Below are 23,756 nucleotides of genomic sequence, written 5' to 3'. Positions count from 1 at the left end.
GTGCAAGGAGGGTAAATTTCATTCAGCTTGGTAAAAAGTGGCTTCATCATGGTTACAATATTCTTTTTCATTTTTGGATGTATTCAACTTCCCTTCTCAGTGATTTTCACCAGTTTCCCTGCAGATTCTGGTGAATTTATTTCTCCTTTACTAAAAGAGGTCAACTTCCTGAAACTGTAATTGCTAAACTACTCATTTATCTTTCCTTTGAGTAATGGTGTGTGTTGCAAGAAGATCAGTTCTCTTTGGTCTTGTTCTGTGATCATATGGGCAACCTAATGCTAAAACAGATTGTGCATTTAATTTTTATTTAATAAACATTCATATTTTATGGAAAATAATTTTTCTAGTCTTGGTTATCTTTGCAGTCATATTAAAATGAGGACATGAAATATGTTTCTTTATCTATATTGATGTCTGTTCTCACCCTATACCTTGTGAAAATTGTGAAGAAGTTTCCAGATCTTGAACAGAGCCACACCCGCTTGATGCACATTCTTTTCTTGAGTGAGATGACTTTCTAAATTATATTGGGCCTCCAGAAAATTGGTTGCAATTGTGATGCTGACTGATTTGAAAGGAATGAAAATATCATACCTTAATATTGTGATTGCAGTTGTGAAGAAGATTCATAAAAATGTAGTCTACATTTCTGTCCATTCTTCCATTTAGTATTTCAGTTTGAAGCACTACATTCTTGGTTAATATGGTGGAATTCACTTTTTGAGTCATGCAGTTGAGGTACAGGGAGTTCTGGATAGCTAGATGTGGGCAGTTTCTTTATTTCTCGGACACGTCTACTTCTCCAGTTGTGCTGTTTTTCTGTTTATTTCACATTATGTACGTATGTCATTGATAATTTGAGAACGCTATTTAGTGTTGATAATTTCCATATTACTATCAGCTGTTTAGATTCAAATTATAACAGTAAATGGTGCTACTGCACTAACTTCCTGTGGACAACTGCACTGGTTTGCTTTTTTTTGGAAAATTGTCATCTGAAATATTTATTTTGAGATGAGTACTTTTAAAACTGAAGAATTATTTATTGCTTAACTCTATTGATTGTTGCAGGATACAATTGAGCTCATTACCTTGTTGCTTTGAAATCTCTGCCTCACTTTCATGAGCATGTGGTGAAAACCTGTCTTGGGTTCAATTTAAGCATATTGTAAATATGTACTGATGAGCTAAATTGTCAGGAGAGGAAGGGACAATGATATTGCGTACGTGCATCTTGTTTTAAAAAAACAAAGAAAATTGCATTGATGTTATTCTATCATTGCACATAGCAACACTGTACACAGTGTGTCACAATCAGTTAATTACTTTTGAAGTGTTGTATCTGCTTCATGTTATTAAGCAAAGCTGTTGAATTACATGTTTACATCCTCCAAATATTAAATTCGATGAACGTCCAGTTATTCAGCTTTGGAAGTGTTTTAAAGAGTTGACACAGTTACAATGGCTAAATAACATCTCTGGAGGAATGATAGCTACAATACCAGGAAACCTCCTTTTCTTCTTGAATAGCAGCTAGTAATCTAAATTAGCTAAAATTAAGATTTTAATTTGATACCTGGACTATAATGGACAGTTCTGGACTTTATACTTACTTGTCATAGAGGGAGTGTAACAAAGGTTCACTAGACTGATTCCTGGGAAAGTAGGATTGTTGACTGAGGAGACTGAACCAGGATATTTTCTAAAGTTTAGAAGAATAAGAGATGATCTCATTGTATAATTTTTGTTTGATTCAAAGTTTGACAGGATAGGTGCAAAAAGGGTGTTTCCCCTTGTTATGGTCATCTAGAAGCAGGGCACCATCTCAGAGTAAAGTTTAGGCCATTAAGGAGGAATTTCTTTACCCAGTCATGAAGTAAGTTCAAGATAGACATTTATAAATTTCTAAATCTTATAGATTTGAGGGGATTTATGTACAGTGTGGGAAAATGGTGCTGAGATAGATCAGCCATTATCTGGTTGAAAGGGCTAATCCTGCTCCTATTTCCAATGTTGCCATCTCGGGCAAAATACAGCACCCAACTAATTCATTGTAGTGTTGTTTTGATTCTGCATAAATCCTGTAGTGGGTCTCAAATGTGGGTGCTGGCAAGTCACATTGAGTGCTTGGTTGATGTAGCAAAATTTATCTTCTACAATTTTTCCTTATCTGAATCTATCATCCTAACCCACTATTCCATTCTCTCTCATGCTCTTCATCTTCTTTTAAAGGCATCTATACTATTTTGCTTTAACCATTCTCTGGATATTTTTACTAGTCACTGGGTAATAACATTTCTTCTGAATTCCTTACTGGATTTCTTAATCTTATCTTACATCAATGACTTCCAGTGATCTTGTTTCCCGCAAAAAATAAAATTACCCATATTCATTCCATTGAATTTGTTCTTCCTATAAAAATGTTCAACTTTTATATTTATCTCTGACCCTCATTTGCCTAATATTTGACCATGCTATAAATATTGAACACTTTGCCTGGAGACTTTCCTAATATTAAATGCACAGCAAATTGAGATTCTTCAACTGAAGATCAAGAAAGTCCTGGGTTCAATCCCTTAACTGTTCTGAGCTAATTGATCTCTGCTGCACTATGACTACTATGGCTGTTCTAGGGAAAGTAAAAAATTAGTCTGGTTTCCACTTCTAATCTGTCAACCCATAGGAGGTGGATGTTGATTGAGGACAAAATTGATTATGATGCTCCCCATGGCTAAAGAGCATGCCAGAATGTACACATCACCATTGCACAGACACTGAAAGGAACCATGCTTTTTTATAAGTTGTTGGCTTCAGAAGAGGAGATTTTTGACCTCCCAAAATGCATCACCTCCCATGTGTCCAAATTAAACTCCTTACGCTATTTCTCTGACCAACTTTTCAACTGATCTATATCCTTTAAAAACCTTCCTCATTATCCACAGTGCACCAATTTTGTGTTTTCTGCAAATTTATTAATCGGGCCATATATACAATTACAAATAACAGATGTCCCATTACTGATCATTGTGGAACATCACTGGTCACAGATCTCCACTTAAAAAATACAGCTCTCCATGACTACCCTCTGTCTTCTATGGCCAAGCCAGTTTTGTATCTAACTTACCAACTCACCATAGATCCCATGTGACTTAATCTTCTGAACCAGCCTGCCACGAGGGACCTTGTCAAATGCTTTGATAAAGTCCATGTACAGAATATTCACTGCCCTACCCTCATCAATCATCTTCAACATTTCCTCCAGAAACTCAATAAAATTTGTGAAATGTGGCCTCTGTAAAAAGCTATGCTGACTAGCCCCAATAAGCCCAATTTTTTCCAAATGTGAATAAATCCTGTCCCTAAGAATCTTCTTCAGTAATTTCCCTCCCACTGCTGTAAGGCTTTCTAGCCTATAATTTTCTGCATTACCCATGTTGCCCTTCTTAAATAAAGCAACAACATTGGCTATGCTCCAATTTTCTGACTAAAGAGGATACAAAGATCTCAGTGAAGGCCCCTGTGATCTTCTTCCTTGTTTCCTTCAGTATCCTGGAATAGATCCCATCAGGCTGTAGGACTGTTCTACCTTAATGTTTTTCAATTCACAATGCACTAGTGAACCAATTAATACGTTCCTTTCAGTGCAAACATTGCTTTCACTTTACATTGGTATTTTTGCGAATAGTCCAGATGAGTGCAAGGCAAAATGCTTCAAAATGCAATCTTTTTTCAGGAATGCTAAATATGTCAGTGCTTCAAAATCTACATGACAATAAGTGAGTGTGATCTGTTTATCTTGCTCTGTATTCAGTTGCAAAGACATAGAAAATTGAGAACAGAATGAAGTACTTATTCCCTTGCTGTGGCCCTTTTTATGAGGTTAACATTTAAAAAGAGATTGGGTGGTTGACAATTGCAATGGATCAGAAATTGCTGCAGTTCTGGATTTGCTAATGAACAGTACAAATTGAACAGTTTTTTAAAAGGATCATTCTAAAGGTGTGATCTCTTGCCCAGAGTTTTATTTCAACACTTTGTGTCTTAAATCTTGTAAAGACTGATATAAACTTAAACTGTGTTTCTGATTTTACAGAACTTCAGTTAAAACAATTTAAAATGATCATTCCAGATAGGCATGGGTTGTGCAACGCAATTAGCCACAAATTCAATGAACAGCTGCAAAACACAGTGTGGCTAGTGTGAAAGATGAAAATACCCTAGTGGTGAAAAGGGTGAGGGTTGGCAGTGATTGGTGAGATCCTTGAGATTTGGTATTAATAAGACATGTTATTGAGCTGAGTCAAAGTTATTTTGCACAACATCTGTCTTGCATTGTCAAGGACTTGAGAGTTTGGTGTGGCTGAATGCTTCAAAGTTGCAAGACATTCTGTTCCTTAGCAATGACTTATCTTGTTTCGAGTACACAAAAAAAAGTGCTTGTAAGTTGCCACTTGGTCTAGAAACTGCTACTGTTTAAAACAAAATTCTGAGCTGGTAAAATGCAACGTCAGCACTTTAAAGTATGTTCTGAAAGTCCCTTGCGATGGTGAAACAACAGCAAATATGCACGCAAATGTCTTTGGTGTCACTAACCTATTGGAGGGAATAACAGATGGCTGGGAGTGTATTCCAAGTCCTCAAAACACTCTAGGGTCCTAATTGACGTCCTCTATCATTTCATATCAAGCCGTAGTATAATTTACTTCTTTTTTATTGTGATTTGTATTCACTGCAATTGATTTCAGTGTGGTTTTCCAGCACCTAATGGGACATGGGGAAACTTTTCAAGATTTGTGACAACTACAATGATAGGCTTGTTTTTTTTAATACGAAACATTTTACTTTGTGGCATTTCACTTCTTGTTTGGTTTTGCTGCACAGTTAATTTTTGAGAGGAAAGATGTTTTGAGTGTATGAAGCAGTGTGATAGTAGATTGCACATGTGGAAAGCTAAATTGGGTTTAAATAACTGGATGTGGCAATCTTCTCTTCAACAGTCAAAATTTGGGATGTTATGAAACCAGTCAAAACTTCTATCTTCTTGGTCAGCTCAGGTTTAACCAGTACTGTAAAATGCTTGAGAACACATCTATCTTTCATGGTTTCCAATAACATTAGCCGTCCACAAATACTTTATTGATCTAATATAGTTGGTTCTTATATAACATGATAGTTATGATGTGATAGATCTCACATTATAGGAAAGTTACAAAATAACCAGCTATTTAAACTAATGGGACCAAAATCACATTATAGCCAGTACAGATAAGGAAAATTTGCATTCTACAAATAATGGTCTAAGTTCTTCAATCGCATTAAAGCTGATTCATGCTGAAGAAACACTCATTGTAGCAGAACCGACTGTAATTAATATTAAATTTTAGATTAAAAAGACTTCCTTTTGTTAATATTTAAAGCATAATGAGTATTCATTAGAATAAAATCAAAACTTCTTTCAAAAGTTCAGTGGGTCTCACAATTTCTATGGAAAACAGAGTAAACATTTCATGTCCAGTGACCCAAAGAGTTCTGAAAAGAGTCACTAGACCCAAAATATTAACTCTGCTTTCTCTCTACAGATGTTGCTGGAGCTGCTGAATTTTTCCAGCAATTTCTGATTTCCTCTGTGCTTTTGGGACTTTTTTTAGTTTAGATTTAATAGAATACTTTACCAGCTACAAAATTATAACTAGTTTTTTGTTATTTGCTGAGACTCGGGTCATGAGCGACAAAACCACTTCTACTCAATGAAGCTTTATCATACTAGAAACTATGTCATATGGCATCCTATATGGTATCCTGTGTTAATTCAGGTAACAATATGATCAGTTCAAATAGGGAATATTTACAATGTCATTAATTTAAAATATGTCATTGTGTTTTGCTAGCATTTTATGTGCTCTGGCACTGAGAATAAATACAACACAGGAAAAGCACAGCCGGTCAGGTGGCAACCGAGGAGCAGGAGAATTGACATTTCAGGCATAAGCCCTTCATCAGGAATCATTTATCCAGCTCCACACTTTCAACTCTGATCTCCAGAATCTGCAGTCCAAACTTTCTCTAATAAATACAATACATCCAAGTTTTCGTCATCTTTCTGATTATTGGCATGATGAGAAAATGTATGGTATTTTCCTATCCCAAATAATGTGTCACTGAGAAGAAAGTGGAACGTTAACAGAAATATCAAATGTAGCAACAAAAGAAGGTCATTCAGTTATTTAATTTTGCTCTGCCATTCAACATGATGGTGATCATGGTGATCATCAAATTCAGTGCCCTATTCCTGCTTTCTCCCAATATCCTATTGATCCCTTTAGTCCTAAAAATGATATCTACAGTTCTTTTTTAAATGCCTTCAATGTTTTGGTCCCAACAGTTTCCTGTGGCAGAGAATTCCATGGGCTCACCACTCTTTGGGTGAAGATATTCCTTCTCCTTGCTGTTCCAAAAGGTTTACCCCAAATTCTGGAACTGCACAGTCATCGAGAAATTCTTTCCTACATTGAGCTATCTAACCCAGTTAGAAATTTAATGATTTCTGAAATCCCCCACTTTGTTATTCTAAATTCTAATGAATCAATCTTCATTCCTTTTTTATTACATTCCTCATTATTACTACTAACTTTTGGGGATTTATAAACATCCTCTACCATTATTTTGTACTCCCTGGTGGTTCTGAGCTTAACCCATACAGATTCTACTTCACCAGATATCTTTCTCTCAATGCCTTCATTCTCATCATCTCTAATAGGTTCTCACCACCCTGCCAGTTTAGTTTAGACCCTTTCTGACTGCATTCTCCCTATGACATCAGTTTTGGTCCTGCACTGGTGCAACCTGTCTAGCTTGTATTTGCCATCCCCTGCACAACTAATCCCAATGCCCCCAAATCTGAAATGCTCTCTCTTGCACCATCTCTCCAGCCACACATTAGTCCAATATATCCTATTTCTATTCTGACTAGCATGAGGCACCAGAAGCAGTAATAAGATCACAATCTTTTAAGGTCCTATTCTTTAACTTGTTTCTTAACTTTTAGGGCCTCATCTCATCCATGTTGTTGTACTAATGTGTATTACAACTATTGACTGTTCACCCTCCTGTTACACGAATGTCCTCTTTCACGCTGAAATATCCTTGCCCCTAGCACCCAAGAGACAATATAACACAGAATTTTCTGTCTGTTCCCCTTACTGTTTAATCTCCTATTACTATAGCATCCCCACTGTTTATTCTCATCTCTTGTACAATAGAGCTAACTGTGATGCAATGAATTTGGCTGCTTCCACTTTCCTTAGTTTATTTATGCATATCAAGTGGAACATTGCTATTAACTGTGGTTGTCTTGCGCCTGTTTGATTAATATTAAGGCACGGTCTTTCAATTAATAGCCAAGATCGAGGGCTGTAAAGGATAGATAATCTGTTCCTCGAAGCTAGGCAACTTTATCCTATTTACACATTTTATATGATTGTTTGTTTGTTCTTCCTGTAATTTGTGAAGGTGGCAGATTGGATTGAGCTCTTTTTCGTACTGTTTCTTCAATTGGTAGATAAATTCTAAATTGGAATGCTAGTATATAGAACTTCAAAAGGACATTGGCAAGTGGCAAACAAAGTTCAATGTGGAGAAGTGTGAGGTGATACACTTTGGTACAAAGAACGGAAAGACAGTATAAAATAAAGGAAACTGTCCTGAATTCTGTGCAGGAGCAGAGAGACCTAGGTGCAAATGTACAAAAGTCACAGATAGATAGAGAGCGCTATTAACAAAGCATACAGCATTCTATGCTTCATTAATAAGTGCACAGAGTACAAGAGCAGGGAATTTATGATGAGCTTGATATAGGATACCAATTAGAGTTCACTGGTACAGTTCTAGGTCCCATTCTGGAAGAATGTGAATGCATTGGAGAAAGTACAGAATGGTTCCAAGGATGATGTACTTAATTATGAAAAAGATTAAAGAGATTGGAACTGTTCCCCTTGGAGAGAAGAAAGCTAAAGGGGGTATTTGATGCAAGTTTTCAAACTTGTGAAGGCTCTAAACAGTGTCGTTTGGGGAAAACTGTTAATTCGTGTAAATGGATCAAGAATAAGAGGGCACAATTTTGAAGTGTTTTGCGAAAGAATAAATGCAAGGTAAGAAAATACTTTTTAACACATTTTAACACAGCAAGTAGTTAGGATCTGGAATGCACTGCCCTGGAATTGTGATAGAGGCAGTTCTGTTGAGGCATTCAAGAGGGCATTGGATGATTATTTAAACAGAAAAGGCGTCTTGGGCTACAGGGAAACAGCCGGAAATTGGCAAAACTAAAATGCTTAGAGAACTAGTGCCAATACTATCGGAAAAGTGGCCTCCTGTGCACTGTACCAGTTTGTTATTCTGAGATTCTATGAACAACTTGAGATCCAGATGTTCCTGAGAATGTGGTTTTAAACCTCAGAAGTTACCTGCCCAAATAACCCAGAAAGAGCAGACTTGAATGTCTTTGCTTTTCATGATGGGATCAGGCGAAATAATCATTTTTTGAATTTACCTCTGCTATCCACCACCTCAGTGTTAACATGATTAGCAGTTAGAAAGTTAACTATGAAGCTGTACTATTTAATGAACAGGAATGCATAGAGCTTTTCATTTTGTATATTTGAATCTTTAGGTCACGTGGCCATATTCTCAAAGCAGCTAAGGCAGTGCTGATGCTGGGCCAAAGTACAGGCCTTGTCATTTTAGATACCACAAAAATGATTTGGTTAGTAAATATGCGTTAGTCATCATTACTGTATTGCCAGGAAGGAATGATACAGAATCAAATTCAATAAAAAAAATCTGAAGTTAAGCACTTTTTGCATTCTTTGATGCCCATATTTAATGCCCATATTTGTTGCCCATCTTTAATTGCCTTTGAGCCAAGTGGCTTACTGGGATGTTTAAGGGCAGTTTAGTGTTAATTACATTACTATGTATCTGGAAATGCATATAGATCAGACCAGGTAATGACAGCAGATTTCATTTCTTTCCTTAAAGCGAACTTAGATTGGTTGAAATAATGTATCATTACCCATTTGGAAATTATAAAGGTAGTTTAAGAAATGGAAATACAGTAGGAAATTCAAGATTTTGTTATATTTTAAAAATCCAATAACTTGAAATACATTTATGCCTAATTAGTAATAACTAAATTTTACAGGAATCAGATTAAACAGTGCATTTGGAAACATTCCACTATCCAAACTGTAGTGAAAATTGGGGCCCAAAAAAGTAAATCATCATGTGGAGACAGATGGCATGTCTGCAAAACTAATCAAGTACTTTACTTCACATCTTCCATTATGAAAGTGGAGGAGGCTGCTAATATCACACTACAGGGAGAGGTAGAAAAATTGCCACATAATAGGCTTTCATCCTTGCTTCAAGATTTGCAATGTGCATGCACGTCATTCCCGATGAGGACTGAGTATCTCTATTGTCCTATCACTGCATTTAACTTGCAATCCCACTATCCAAAACACCTTTCTTGAATTAAAGCAAAATTTGTTATAACAATCTTGTACTTTGCTGCAGGCTATGCATGGTGTGTTTGTTAAATAGACAATGGAAGTTATTCCGATACCTTTTTTTATGTTTGACGTCTATGTTGTTTTGTTTGGAATTGCTGTGTGCAGTTTCTTTTCTCTGTTAGTTGGGCAGCCACTAACATTTTTAAGAATTTTGCCATAAGAAAGGATGAAAATCATTTAGATTAGATTAGATTCCCTTCCCTACAGTATGGAAACGGGCTATTTCAGCCCAACAAGTCCACATCGACCTTCTGAAGAGTAACCCACCCAGACCCATTTCCCTCTGACTAATGCACCTCATACTATGGGCAATTTAGCATAGCCAATTCACCTGACCTGCATATCTTTTGGATTGTGGGAGGGAACCAGAACACCCGGAGGAAACCCACGCAGACAGATTAGAGTCCACACAGTCACCCAATCGAACCCTGGTGCTGTGAGGCAGTAGTGCTAACCACTGAACCACCATGCCGCGCCCAATTTTGCTAGCAATATTAAAGAAATTTCTGAATGGAGTGTCAAGATGCATGGGAGTCGTATGCATTCACTATGGGATCACAGAAGCTTTCATCGATTACCAGAAATAAATAATTCGAACACTCAGTCAATATTTTGATTGAAGGATGTTGATTAATATGAATCCGAAGGTGCAAGTCTGCTTATTGGTGCTTTTGATTTCCCTGCAAGAATGCTTTAGTAGTCAATCAAAGAGTTCTTAAGTATTCAAAGTTTGAGAGAAGATTTGTAGCTCGGGTGCTCATTGTTGTGGTTCTGTTCGCCGAGCTGGGAATTTGTGTTGCAGACGTTTCGTCCCCTGTCTAGGTGACATCCTCAGTGCTTGGGAGCCTCCTGTGACTATAATAGTAGGACTACTATTATAGGACAAGCCAAACAGAGAACAGCCAGGGAATTCCTAGAGGCATGGCATTCATCCACAGATTCAATCAATAAGCACATCAACCTGGACCCAATATACTGGCCACTGCAGCAGACAGCTGGAACTGACAACCAGAAGTGGCAGAGACAAACCACTATAAATGCCGGAGGAAACAACACAGAAGCGCTTCGCAGGAGTCTCCCAAGCACTGAGGATGTCACCTAGACAGGGGACGAAACGTCTGCAACACAAATTCTCAGCTCAGCGAACAGAACCACAACAGTTCTTAAGTATATTGTGTTGCTTCCAAAATAACTGTGCAAACATTCTCTTTTCATTCCTGATTAACCTTACCTCACTGCTTAACGGAACCCCACAAAACCAGCACGCCAAATTATATGACTGCATTGCACTGATCAATTTTAGGAAGACCAATCTCTGCAGTTACTTTTTCTATCTCCTGATTACTTAATATTCTATTCTGTGTTTCATTCTGCATCACAATTCTTTATTGTTCTATTCTATTTAATTAGGTGAATTGGCATGTAAGCTGCATTTTGTTTTTGTTTTTTAGATTATCCTCAACATTTCATCCTTCCAGTCCCAAAAGTCATTCAGCAAAGAAGTTATCATCAAACATATGGAATGTTTAATCTCAATATCCACAGAAAAATAGGTCTGTGGAGATGAAGCTTTGTTACATTTCGAAGCTTTGTTACATTTCAAAGCTTTGGAGTAGTTGGACAGAAAAGGGATGGGAAAACAGTTTAATGGTTTTTCTGCTGTTTTTGTCTTGAAAACTGACCCGTGTAATTTTCAAACGCTTTTACTTTGGCTTTTGCAAGGATAATCTTTGGGGTGGTGATCTTGGTTTTTCAGTTCTGTTCCTATGTAATAACATGATAATATTTCCTTTGTAAGCATGTCTTGTAATGTGCTGAAAAATCTGGAATGTTCACCAAAAATTATAAGTTGTTATTCTATATCGTCCAAATTGCACAGTTATTCTTAGAACAAGTAAGCTTGTGACTATCAGTTAAAGAATTGAATTTTTGACCCAGTCTACAGCAACCATTTCTGTAGCTGGTTAAATAATCCTGTCATCTGCACTTTTGCTGGGTAAAAGCTCTTCCATGCTTCATTCTCCATTGCTAAATTTTATTTGTTATCATTTATACATTGATCTATTTTTTGTTTCAATGAAGGTTAGGGTTTCCCAATTTCATTTAACTTAATCTGGAAATAGAAAAATAATTTTAAAAGATGCCTGTATGTGATATACAATTAACAGTTAATCATACAGTTCTATCCAGACCCAACTCTCAGAAGTAGAATATGGAAAAGCACAGCTGTTCTGAAAACAAAGCATTCATGTGTCTCAGTTCAATCTTAACTATTTTGTGTATCCCATAGCAACAAATGGAGGTCAGATCCATTCCAGGAATGTACATTTTTCTGTTTGAAATTGAACATATTTTGTGTCCTAAACTTGTACAGTTTAAAACCCAATTCCTGTTAGATGGACATATTTTTGCTGATTAATATACACAAGCAAGTGAGATATTTATAAATGGGTTGGTTTTTACTTTTGTGTGTTGGCCTTAGTTTGGGAGTGTGCCTTTACTTATGTTATTAAGAGATGCTTTGAGGTTAGGAAGAAGAAATGTACAATCTAGTTCTTGCATGATTTAGTTATTGCTGATTAGTATTTTGTATTTAAGGTTTTTTTTAAAAGAAAAGATACAAATTTTAGTTTTCCTGTATGTTTCTGCTTAAGTATAACTGTATTATCATTTTGACAATGTGTTATGACTGTATTATTTCGGTAAGACTCTTCAGCTGATTCATTCATTCTTGAACTTGACTTGCACGTCACTTCATGGGTTCTTCCTGGCAATTAAGTAGTAGTAATTTGCATACATAATCAAATCAGCTAATATAAAATTGAAGTACTGTGGATGCTGACACCTGAAAGATATAAACAGAATTATCATTTTCCTGTCCAATATTATTCATCTTCAAGACTTTGGCATCCCACCAGATGGGAAGCTGTGTATTATGATTGAGAGAACAATATTGGAATACAGTTCTAATATGGTAGGAATCAAACAGAAGCAGATAATAGGCATACTAATATGTATTTGCACAAATGTCCAGAGCATGGTAAATGAGGTTGATGAACTGAAAGCACAAATAGCCTTAATTACTTGGCTCAAACAAGGGGAGGTAGGAGCACTTAGCTACAATATATTCATGAAAGGTAGGAAGAGATGAAGAGTGAAAGTAGCTGCTTGTATTGAGCAAAGATTCTATTTTGGGACGAGAGCGTGATGCTCTTGAGGGTTAAAAATTCAGATCTATTTTGTTTGAAATAAGGAACACTAGAGGAGCTCTTATACAGCTAATGCAAGAATTGCAAAGTAGTGATAATGGAGGACTTCAACTAATGTAGTCTAGGCTAAGAAAATATGTCTTAAGGGAGAAGAGGGGGATATATGTTTACAAATGAACTTTATTAATTTCTATGTTCCTACTCCAATAAGGAAGCAGTGTTAGATCTAGATCTGGAAAATGAAATTTAGTAAGTGGAGCATGTTTGAGTGGAGGTGTATTTGGGGAATGTTAAATTGATCATTACCATCATTATGGAAAAGGAAAAATCATATTGAAAATATTCAATTGGATGATGACTAGCTTCACAATTTAATCTGTACCATGTGAATTTGATTTGAAATTGCCAGATAGAATAGTAAATGAGCAAAGGTAAGTTCTCAAAGATGAGATACTGCAGGTGCAAACTAAGTGAAAAGAAGGTAATCTATATTTATGGCTCCCTGGATGTCTAAAGATAGGTAGATTTAAAAAAAAACATAAAATGGAGCTAAATATCAGATTCATAATTTTGTAGAGAACTGAGCTGAAAACAAAAGATACAAGGTTAAATATAAAAACTAAAGGGAATGAAGAGCATATATGCCAATAGATTCTTGGAAAACCTGATATACAGCCTCGTGGTCTTTTGTAAATATATTAATGGTAAAAGCGGGTCGGTGTGGACTTGTTGGGCCGAAGGGCCTGTTTCCACACTGTAAGTAATCTAATCTAAAAAAAATGGTAGTCAAAAGAAACATTGAACTAACTATGGACCAAAAAGAATATCCCTTCCTTGTGGAGGCAGATGGCTGCAATGTTAAACAATTAAATGCAAAATACACCGTAAATAATTGGAATTGTGCATGGATATGCCTTAATGATCTTGAATAAATTCTTTCTAATAATGGCAAGAACAGGTGAAGATAGCAGCATTTTGCAGAAGGATTTTCAAAAGGATTTCTGATAAATTGCCAAGTAATGTCTGCAGTAAGTGCAATCCAGTAGTTTTGGGTGTTCTTGTGCATAAATCACAAACTGCTAGCATACAATTTTAGCAGGTGATGGGGGAAATCCAATGGAGTGCTGGCCTTTCTTTCAAAGAGAATGTATAAAAATAGTATTAAAAATAGGGAGTTCTTGTGAAAACGGTGCAAAACACTAGTCTGACCACACCTAGAGGAGAAAGTGACGACTGCAGATGCTGGAGATCAGAGCTGAAAATGTGTTACTGGAAAAGCGCAGCAGGTCAGGCAGCATCCAAGGAGCAGGAGAATCAACGTTTCACGGCATAAGCCCTTCTTGAAGAAGGGCTTATGCCCAAAATGTTGATTCTCCTGTTCCTTGGATGTTGCCTGACCTGACCACACCTAGAATACTGCAAACAGTTTTGCTTAAGGAAAGAAATACTGACATAGTCCAGCAAAGTTCACTAGGTTGGTCCCATATATGAAGGAATTTTCATATGTGGAGAGGTTGAGTAGGTGGGTCAAATTTAAAGAAATGAGAGATGGCCTTACTGAAATGAACAAACTTATTACGAGACTTGATATGAGATGTTTCAAGTAGTTGTTTTCCTTTTGGGAGAGTCTAGAACTAGAGGGCATGATCTTAGAGAAAGGGGTCACCAGTGAGGACAAAGATGAGGGAGAATGTTTCCTTTCAGAGGGTAGCAAAGCTGTGGGGGGTTTTTTGTACTATGGAGTTCAAGGCTGAGGTAGACTGATTCTTAATCAGTAAGGGAATCGAGAGTTTTCTGGAAAAGGCAGGAAAATGAAGTTGAGGATTATCAGATCAGTCACAATCCCATTGAATGGTAGAACAGGTTGAATGGGCTACTCTGTTCATAATCTTGATCACTCTATCTAAACTGGCTACAGCAAATATCATTGGAACTCTGAATCAGAGGATAATGTTTACTGCTCTGTGGAGCACTTAGGGTCAATCTTTGACTACCAGTTGCTCTACAACTTGTAGAAAGGCAGAATCTTGTTGATTAAATTTTAATGCCTCCTTTCCCAATATGCTAGCACCACTTGTTGAAGATAATTTTTCATTTACATGTGACAATACCAGTCTTATCTTGCATTATGGCAACAATGCATGTTTTGAGGCTGCTCCCAAGTGGAATTGTGCATACTTACTGTCCTTCAGTCCTTGTGGGTGAATTTGCAACACAGACTACTGAAGTGTATGAATTGTATTAATTAGACTAACAAACCAACAGAGCAACAATGTGACAAAGAAGATAATGGGAATTTGTTACATTTTGTTGCAGTTTGCATTGTTTCTTAGTTCATGTTTCATTGAGATCTTGTTTTCTGAAATCTGTCTAGTTGTGACTATTTTAGGACCATGAGTACATGCACTTTCACAACTTTTTCGTTACCAGGGAAATGAATGTCACAAGTCATCTATAGTCTTGCCAGTGCTGTTGGCTTTGGTTTAATAAAACTCTAATCGATGAGTCTGTAAAGAATTAATATTTAAATACGTTATTTTGTATTGGGAGTACAGCATCTACCTGTAACTTGAAAAGTACAGAAATTCTTTTTGCCCAAGAGATCATTCAGTCAATTGTAGAACATTTAACCAAGTGTCACGAATCACTGTTACAGTATTGAAGTGCCAGTTGCATTAGGACCAATAGAAAAGCAAAATAATGCTGGTGGTGGAAATGTGAAATAAAAACAAAATGTTAGGAATGCTTAACCGATCAGACAGCAGCTCTGGAGAGAAATGGTATTAATATTTCAGCTTGATGATGACACTTTTTATTGGAACTATTTTGGATAAGCACAGTTCTTGAGCAGTTGGAACATCTTCAGTTTGTGGTTTTTGGTTTGCTCACTGAGCTGGTGGGTTGTCATGCAAATGTTTCGCCATCATGCTAGGGAGCATCATCAGCGCAACTTCCATGAAGCATTGAATTTCTACTCGCTTGCCATTCATATGATCCGAGGTAAAACAATGACTGCAGATGCTGGAAAGCAGATTCTGGATTAGTGGTGCTGGAAGAGCACAGCTGTTCAGGCAGCATCCAAGGAGCAGCAAAATTGAGGTTTCGGGGAAAAGCCCTTCATCAGAAATAAAGGCAGTGAGCCTGAACTGTGGAGAGATAAGCTAGAGGAGTGGGGGGGTGGGGAGAAAGTAGCATAGAGTACAATGGGTGAGTGGGGGAGGGGATGAAGGTGATAGGTCCGGGAGGAGAGGGTGGAGTGGATAGGTGGAAAAGGGGACAGGCAGGTAGGACAAGTCCAGACAAGTCATAGGGACAGTGCTGAGCTGGAAGTTTGGAACTAGGGTGAGGTGGGGGAAGGGGAAATGAGTAAACTGTTGAAGTCTACATTGATGCCCTGGAGTTGAAGTGTTCCGAGCCGGAAGATGAGGCGTTCTTCCTTCAGGCGTCTGGTGGTGAGGGAGCGGCGGTGAAGGAAGCCCAGGACCTCCATGTCCTCGGCAGAGTGGGCGGGGGAGTTGAAATGTTGAGCCACGGGGCGGTGTGGTTAATTGGTGCGGGGTCCCAGAGATGTTCCCTAAAGCGCTCTGCTAGGAGGCGCCCAGTCTCCCCAATGTAGAGGAGACCGCATCGGGAGCAACGGATACAATAAATGATATTAGTGGATGTGCAATTAAAACTTTGGATGTGGAAGGCTCCTTTAGGGCCTTGGATAGAGGTGAGGGAGGAGGTGTGGGCACAGGTTTTACAGTTCCTGCGGTGGCAGGGGAAAGTGCCAGGATTGGAGGGTGGGTTGTAGGGGGGCGTGGACCTGACCAGGTAGTCACAGAGGGAACGGTCTTTGCGGAAGGCGGAAAGAGGTGGGGAGGGAAATATATCCCTGGTGGTGGGGTCTGTTTGGAGGTGGCGGAGATGTCGGTGGATGATTTGGTTTATGCGAAGGTTGGTAGGGTGGAAGGTGAGCACCGGGGCGTTCTGTCCTTGTTACGGTTGGAGGGGTGGGGTCTGAGGGCGGAGGTGCGGGATGTGGACGAGAAGCGTTGGTGAGCATCTTTAACCACGTGGGAAGGGAAATTGCGGTCTCTAAAGAAGGAGGCCATCTGGTGTGTTCTGTGGTGGAACTGGCCTTCCTGGGAGCAGATCCGGTGGAGGCGGAGGAATTGGGAATACGGGATGGCATTTTTGCAAAGGTAGGGTGGGAAGAGGTGTAATCCAGGTAACTGTGGGAGTCGGTGGGTTTGTAAAAAATGTCAATGTCAAGTCGTTCATCATTAATGGAGATGGAGAGGTCCAGGAAGGGGAGGGTGGTGTCAGAGATGGTCCAGGTAAATTTTAGGTCAGGGTAGAATGTGTTGGTGAAGTTGATGAATTGCTCAACCTCCTCGCGGAGCACGAGTTGGCGCCAATGCAGTCATCAATGTAGCAGAGGAAGAGGTGGGGAGTGCTGCTGTGTAATTACAGAAGACCAACTGCTCTATGTAGCCAACAAAGAGACAGGCATAGCTGGGGCCCATGTGTGTGCCCATGGCTACCCCTTTGGTCTGGAGGAAGTGGGAGGATTCAAAGGAGAAATTGTTAAGGGTGAGGACCAGTTCGGCCAAACGAATGAGAGTGTCGGTGGAAGGGTACTGTTGGGGACGTCTGGAGAGGAAAAAACAGAGGGCTTTGAGGCCATGGTCATGGCGGATGGAGGTGTAGAGGGATTGGATATCCATGGTGAAGCTGAGGCATTGGGGGCCAGGGAAACGGAAGTCTTGGAGGAGGTGGAGGGCGTGGGTGGTGTCTCAAACGTATGCGGGGAGTTCCTGGACTAGGAGAGATACGACAGTGTCGAGGTAGGTAGAGATGAGTTCAGTGATAATGGGTCGGCCAGGGTGGTCAGGCTTGTGGATCTTGGGAAGGAGGTAGAACCGGGCAGTGCGGGGTTCCCGGAATATGAGGTTGGAAGCTGTGGGTGGGAGATCTCCTGAGGTGATGAGGCCCTGTACGGTCTGGGAGATTATGGTTTGGTGATGGGGGGTGGGGTCATGGTTGAGGGGGCAGTAGGAAGAGGTGTCCTCGAGTTGGCGTTTTGGCTTCAGCAGTGTAGCGATCAGTGCGCCAGACTACCACTGCGCCCCCTTTATCCGCTGGCTTGATGGTGAGGTTGGGATTGGAGCAGAGGGATTGGAGGGCTGCGCGTTGTGAGGGCGAGAGGTTGGAGTGAGGGAGGGGGGGTAGACAGGTTGAGGTGGTTAATGTCCCGGCGGCAGTTGGAAATGAAGAGATCGAGGGCAGGTAATAGGCCAGCGTGGGGTGTCCAGGTGGATGCAGTGTGTTGGAGGTGGGCGAAGGGGTTCTCGGAAGGTGGGCGGGAATCCTGATTGTGAAAGTAAGCTCGGAGGTGGAAGCGACGGAAGAATTGTTCGACGTCACGGCGTGTATTAAATTCATTGATGCGTGGACGAAGGGGGATGAAGGTGAGTCCTTTGCTGAGGACTGATCGTTCGTTCTCAGTGAGGGGGAGGTCTGGGGGGGAATGGTGAAAATGCAGCAGGGCTGGGAGCTGGGATCTGGTGTGCGTGTAGAGCTGGGAATGGGGGCGGAACCTGTAACTGGAGTGGGTGTGATGGCGGGGGGGGTGGGGATAGTGACAGTGGGGTCTGTGGGGAGCATGTCAGCGGAATGCAGGTGAGTGGCGCTGGTGGGGGCGGAAGTGGTGGTGACCACGGCAGTCGGGGTGGCGGATGTCACTGAGCATGTGGCATCAGCAATGATGTGAAGGCCGGAAGTGATGTCACGTGTGATGCATGAGGAATTGAGAGGGATGGAAGTGGTTGTGGAAGACTCCATTAGACATGCGGCTGATGCAGCTGCCACCCCACACTGATTGATGTCACTTCTGCCCCCATCATGGCCACTCCCACAACCACTTCCACCCCTCACAATTCCTCATGCATCACATGTGACATCACTTCCGCCCTTCACATCATTGCTGATGCCACATGCTCAGTGATTTCCGCCACCCCTACTGCCGTGGTCACCACCACTTCCGCCCCCACCAGCGCCATTCACCTGCATTCTGCTGACATGCCCCCCACAGATCCCACTGTCACTATACCCACCCCCCAGAACCCCGAGGGGAACAGTACCCCTGCCCATGACTCCACCCCCATTGCCCCACCATCACACCCACTCCAGTTACAGGTCCCGCCCCATTCCCAGCTCTGCACCCACACCAGAACTCAGCTCCGAGCCCTGCCGCGTTTTAGCCATCCCCCCAGACCGCCCCCTCACTGAGGACGAACAATCAGTCCTCAGCAAAGAACTCATCTTCATCCACCTCCGTCCACGCATCAATGAATTGAATACACGCCGTGACATCGAACAATTCTTCCGTTGCCTCCGCCTCCGAGCTTACTTTCACAATCAGGACTCCCGCCCACCTTCCGAGGACCCCTTCGCCCACCTCCAATACACTGCATCCACCTGGACACCCCGCACTGGCCTATTAGCTGCCCTCGACCTCTTCATTTCAAACTGCCACCAGGACTTTAACCGCCTCAACCTGTCTACCCCCCTCCCCCACTCCAACCTCTCACCCTCACAACGCGCAACCCTCCAATCCCTCTGCTCCAATCCCAACCTCACCATCAAGCCAGCGGATAAAGGGGGCGCAGTGGTAGTCTGCCGCACTAAGCTCTACACTGCTGAAGCCAAACGCCAACTCGAGGACACCTCTTCCTACTGCCCCCTCGACCATGACCCCACCCCCCATCACCAAACCATCATCTCCCAGACCATACAGGACCTCATCACCTCAGGAGATCTCCCACCCATAGCTTCCAGCCTCATAGTCCGGGAACCCCGCACTGCCCAGTTCTACCTCCTTCCCAAGACCCACAAGCCTGACCACCCTGGCCGACCCATTGTCTCAGCATGCTCCTGCCCCACTGAATTCATCTCTACCAACCGCGACACTGTCCTATCCCCCCAGTCCAGGAACTCCCCACATATGTTTGAGACACCACCCACGCCCTCCACCTCATCCAAGACTTCCGTTTCCCTGGCCCCCAACGCCTCATCTTCACCACAGATATCCAATCCCTCTACACCTCCATACGCCATGACCAGGGCCAAAGCCCTCCGTTTTTTCCTCTCCAGACATCCCCAACAGTACCCTTACACCCACACTCTCATTCCTTTAGCCGAATGGGTCCTCACCCTTAACAATTTCTCCTTTGAATCCTCCCACTTCCTCCAGACCAAAGGGGTAGCCATGGGCACACGTATGGGCCCCAGCTACGCCTGTCTCTTTGTTGGCTACGTATAGCAGTTAATCTTCCGTAATTACACCGGCACCACTCCCCACCTCTTCCTCCGCTACATTGATGACTGCATTGGCGCCACCTTGTGCTCGCGCGAGGAGGTCGAGCAATTCATTAACTTCACCAACACATTCCACCCTGACCTTAAATTTACCTGGACCATCTCTGACACCTCCCTCCCCTTCCTGGACCTCTTCATCTCCATTAATGATGAACGACTTGACACTGACATTTTTTACAAACCCACCGACTCCCACAGCTTCCTGGATTACACCTCTTCCCATCCTACCTCTTGAAAAAATGCCATCCCGTATTCCCAATTCCTCCGCCTCTGCCGTACCTGCTCCCAGGAGGACCAGTTCCACCACAGAACACACCAGATGGCCTCCTTCTTTAGAGACCGCAATTTCCCTTCCCACGTGGTTAAAGATGCCCTCCAACGCTTCTCGTCCACATCCCGCACGTCCGTCCTCAGACCCCACCCCTCCAACCGTAACAAGGACAGAACGCCCCTGGTGCTCACCTTCCACCCTACCAACCTTCACATAAACCAAATCATCCGCCATCATTTCCGCCACCTCCAAACAGACCCCACCACCAGGGATATATTTCCTTCCCCACCTCTTTCCGCCTTCCGCAAAGACCGTTCCCTCTGTGACTACCTGGTCAGGTCCACACCCCCCTACAACCCACCCTCCCATCCTGGCACTTTCCCCTGCCACCGCAGGAACTGTAAAACCTGTGCCCACACCTCCTCCCTCACCTCTATCCAAGGCCCTAAAGGAGCCTTCCACATCCAAAGTTTTACTTACACATCCACTAATATCATTTATTGTATCCGTTGCTCCTGATGCGGTCTCCTCTACATTGGGGAGACTGGGCGCCGCCTAGCAGAGCGCTTTAGGGAACATCTCCGAGACACCCGCACCAATCAACCACACCGCCCTGTGGCTCAACATTTCAACTCCCCCTCCCACTCTGCCGAGGACATAGAGGTTCTGGGCCTCCTTCACCGCCGGTCCCTCACCACCAGACGCCTGGAGGAAGAACGCCTCATCTTCTGGCTCGGAACACTTCAACCCCAGGGCATCAATGTGGACTTCAACAGTTTCCTCATTTCCCCTTCCCCCACCTCACCCTAGTTCCAAACTTCCAGCTCAGCACTGTCCCCATGACTTGTCCGGACTTGTCCTACCTGCCTATCTCCTTTTCCACCCTCTCCTCCCTGACCTATCATCTTCATCCCCTCCCCCACTCACCCATTGTACTCTGTGCTACTTTCTCCCCACCCCCACCCTCCTCTAGCTTATCTCTCCATGCTTCAGGCTCACTGTCTTTATTCCTGATGAAGGGCTTTTGCCCGAAACGTCGATTTCGAAGCTCCTTGGATGCTGCCTGAACTACTGTGCTCTTCCAGCACCACTAATCCAGAATTCATATGATCTGGTCTGTTAAGGTGGGTTGTGTCATTTCTGGTTTTTCTCTGCAGTGGTTTTATATGGGGTCTATTTCTGCATGCATTGAGGATGGCCATCAGTTTTACTGGTACAATGTAACCATCCTAGACATGCATGGGAATTCCAAAAGGCCTGGCATTCAACCTGGAATGCCATCAACCAGCATGTAGAAATAGAGTCCATATAAAACCATGGCGGAACAAAACCTTAACAGACTGGATAATATGAATATCAAGCAGAGTAGAACACCAATGCTTCACAGAAGTTGGACTGATGTTACCTAATACAGTTATGAAATGTTTACATTTACAACCCACCAGCTTAGCGAGCAAACCAACAACTACATACACAACCTGAGCTGAAACTCTTTGCAAAAATATCTTCAGTCTCAATGTTCTACAAAACTTACTCCACAGTAATGAAATACTGTGTTCTAGTTTGGCAAGACACCAATAAAAATGATCTTTTGCTTCTTAGCTCTACATAACATAAGACAATAATGATTAAACCTAATGGGGCAAGTTAATTCTGTGCCAAGTTAATTCTCCAATCTTAAATGATTTGCCTGATTTATTTACAATTCTAATTGAAATAGAATCACAAGGGATGCTAGTCTTTAAGCCCTCTGTGACCTTTGATAAAGTGCTTCTGAAAGGTAGTTTTGAAGCTAACTGTTGTCTTTCTGAAAATACATGGCTTGTTTGTTTGATACAGCTATTTACTATATAAGTTGCTTCCTGCAATGTATTTGAAATAACTGCATAGAGGCCGGTATCCCATCATCAAGTCACCCTTTATTTACTCATGCACAGTACACTGGTTGTGGCCAGGTAGCTTGGAGTTATCCACCTGAACTGAGGAGATTCTCACCTCTTGGTTTTGTTTTTAGGGAAACCTGACCAATACTTTTTATTTTGGTTGATAAGTTAGAATAGAGAAAACAGAATGAGTACTTTAAAATCAAAATAGTACTTGATGCATAATTTAAAATCTAACACCAACTGAGTAAAACAAAATAACATTAAGTTTGAGTGAGTGGTCACATCTACTTTCTGATTCTGATTGGTTGGCAGGGGCACTACCATGGAGAAAGCACTGGGAATATAGTTAGTGTAAATTTGGCATTCTTGCGCCTGTGCTGATGAAAAGCTTCTGCAACTTGTCTCTCTTCTCAATGCAGAATATTTTATATATTGATCAATTTTAAAAATGGTTTTACTTAAGCGGATTGTTTAGACTAGACAATTTATCAAGGAAAAAATGCCAACTTTCATCATGTTAATTCATAAGCAAAATATTTACATTGAGCACCACTGAATTTTGAATGTAAATATTTCATAATTAATTAAATCTCTGTATAGCCTAAAAGTCCTTTGTTTTTCTGCTGCTGAAAATACCACTGTAAAGGCAGCTCAAAGAAATCAGCTATTTTGTCAGATTATATTTGACATTTATACACAAGTGCATCTTTTTAGCACAAGGACATTTATAATTGTCAATTCATTGTATGATTTGAACCAAGTTTATGTCCAGGTCCTCAGGTGTGTTACTGGGTAACTGATGGACAATCTCTTCCTGATATGACTCCATAGCTGCTTCATATATAGTCTGGACAATCTCACACTGTATGTTGTCCTCAAGTTTCTTTCCACTGTAACTCCTGTTTTCCAATTGTCACACAAAATTGAATTATCCGTACAAAGTACAAACTCAGCGCTCTGGAAAGAAGTCACAACCATGGTAATCTACAATTATTCATCTTATCATCAAGTTCATCAACTACCCTGTCATCATCCAGAATGGGACAAGAGTATTCTTCATCATAACCATCATTAAGATTACCTTCTTTTGCAAGCTCTTCCACATTTAATGTATGCCAATCCAGTACTTCCGGCCAACTCTTTACCAAGGGCAGTCTTTCCAACACCTGAAGTACCTGTCAACAGGATGTTTAGCTTCCTCTCCTTGTTCCAGGCATGTGTGGTTGGACTCCTCATCTCTTGGTTATATTAATCAGCCAGGACTTTCTGAATGGCCCAAGTTAACAACTAGGAGAAAATGAGGACTGCAGATATTGGAGATCAGAGTCAAAGAATGTGGTGCTGGAAAAGCACAGCTGGTCAGGCAGCATCTGAGGAGCAGGAGAATCGATGTTTCAGGCATAAGTCCATCAGGGCTTAGTCAACGTTTCAAGCAAAAGCCCTGATGAAGGGC

The 23,756-nt window shown here is 41.3% G+C and overlaps 1 protein-coding gene and 1 pseudogene across 2 annotated transcripts in view; one reads left to right on the top strand and one right to left on the bottom strand.

Moving 5' to 3' along the window:
* Positions 1-23,756, top strand: part of pip4k2aa (phosphatidylinositol-5-phosphate 4-kinase, type II, alpha a) — a 244,273-nt gene that overhangs the window by 23,093 nt on the left and 197,424 nt on the right. The window lies entirely within an intron of this gene.
* Positions 23,043-23,539, bottom strand: LOC140480199 (adenylate kinase isoenzyme 6-like; annotated as a pseudogene).

This window comes from Chiloscyllium punctatum, chromosome 8 (assembly GCF_047496795.1).
Source record: "Chiloscyllium punctatum isolate Juve2018m chromosome 8, sChiPun1.3, whole genome shotgun sequence".
In the NCBI taxonomy this organism is placed as follows: Eukaryota; Metazoa; Chordata; class Chondrichthyes; order Orectolobiformes; family Hemiscylliidae; genus Chiloscyllium; species Chiloscyllium punctatum.
Note: the sequence above shows the minus strand (reverse complement) of the source record. Positions and strands in the feature narration are given on the sequence as shown.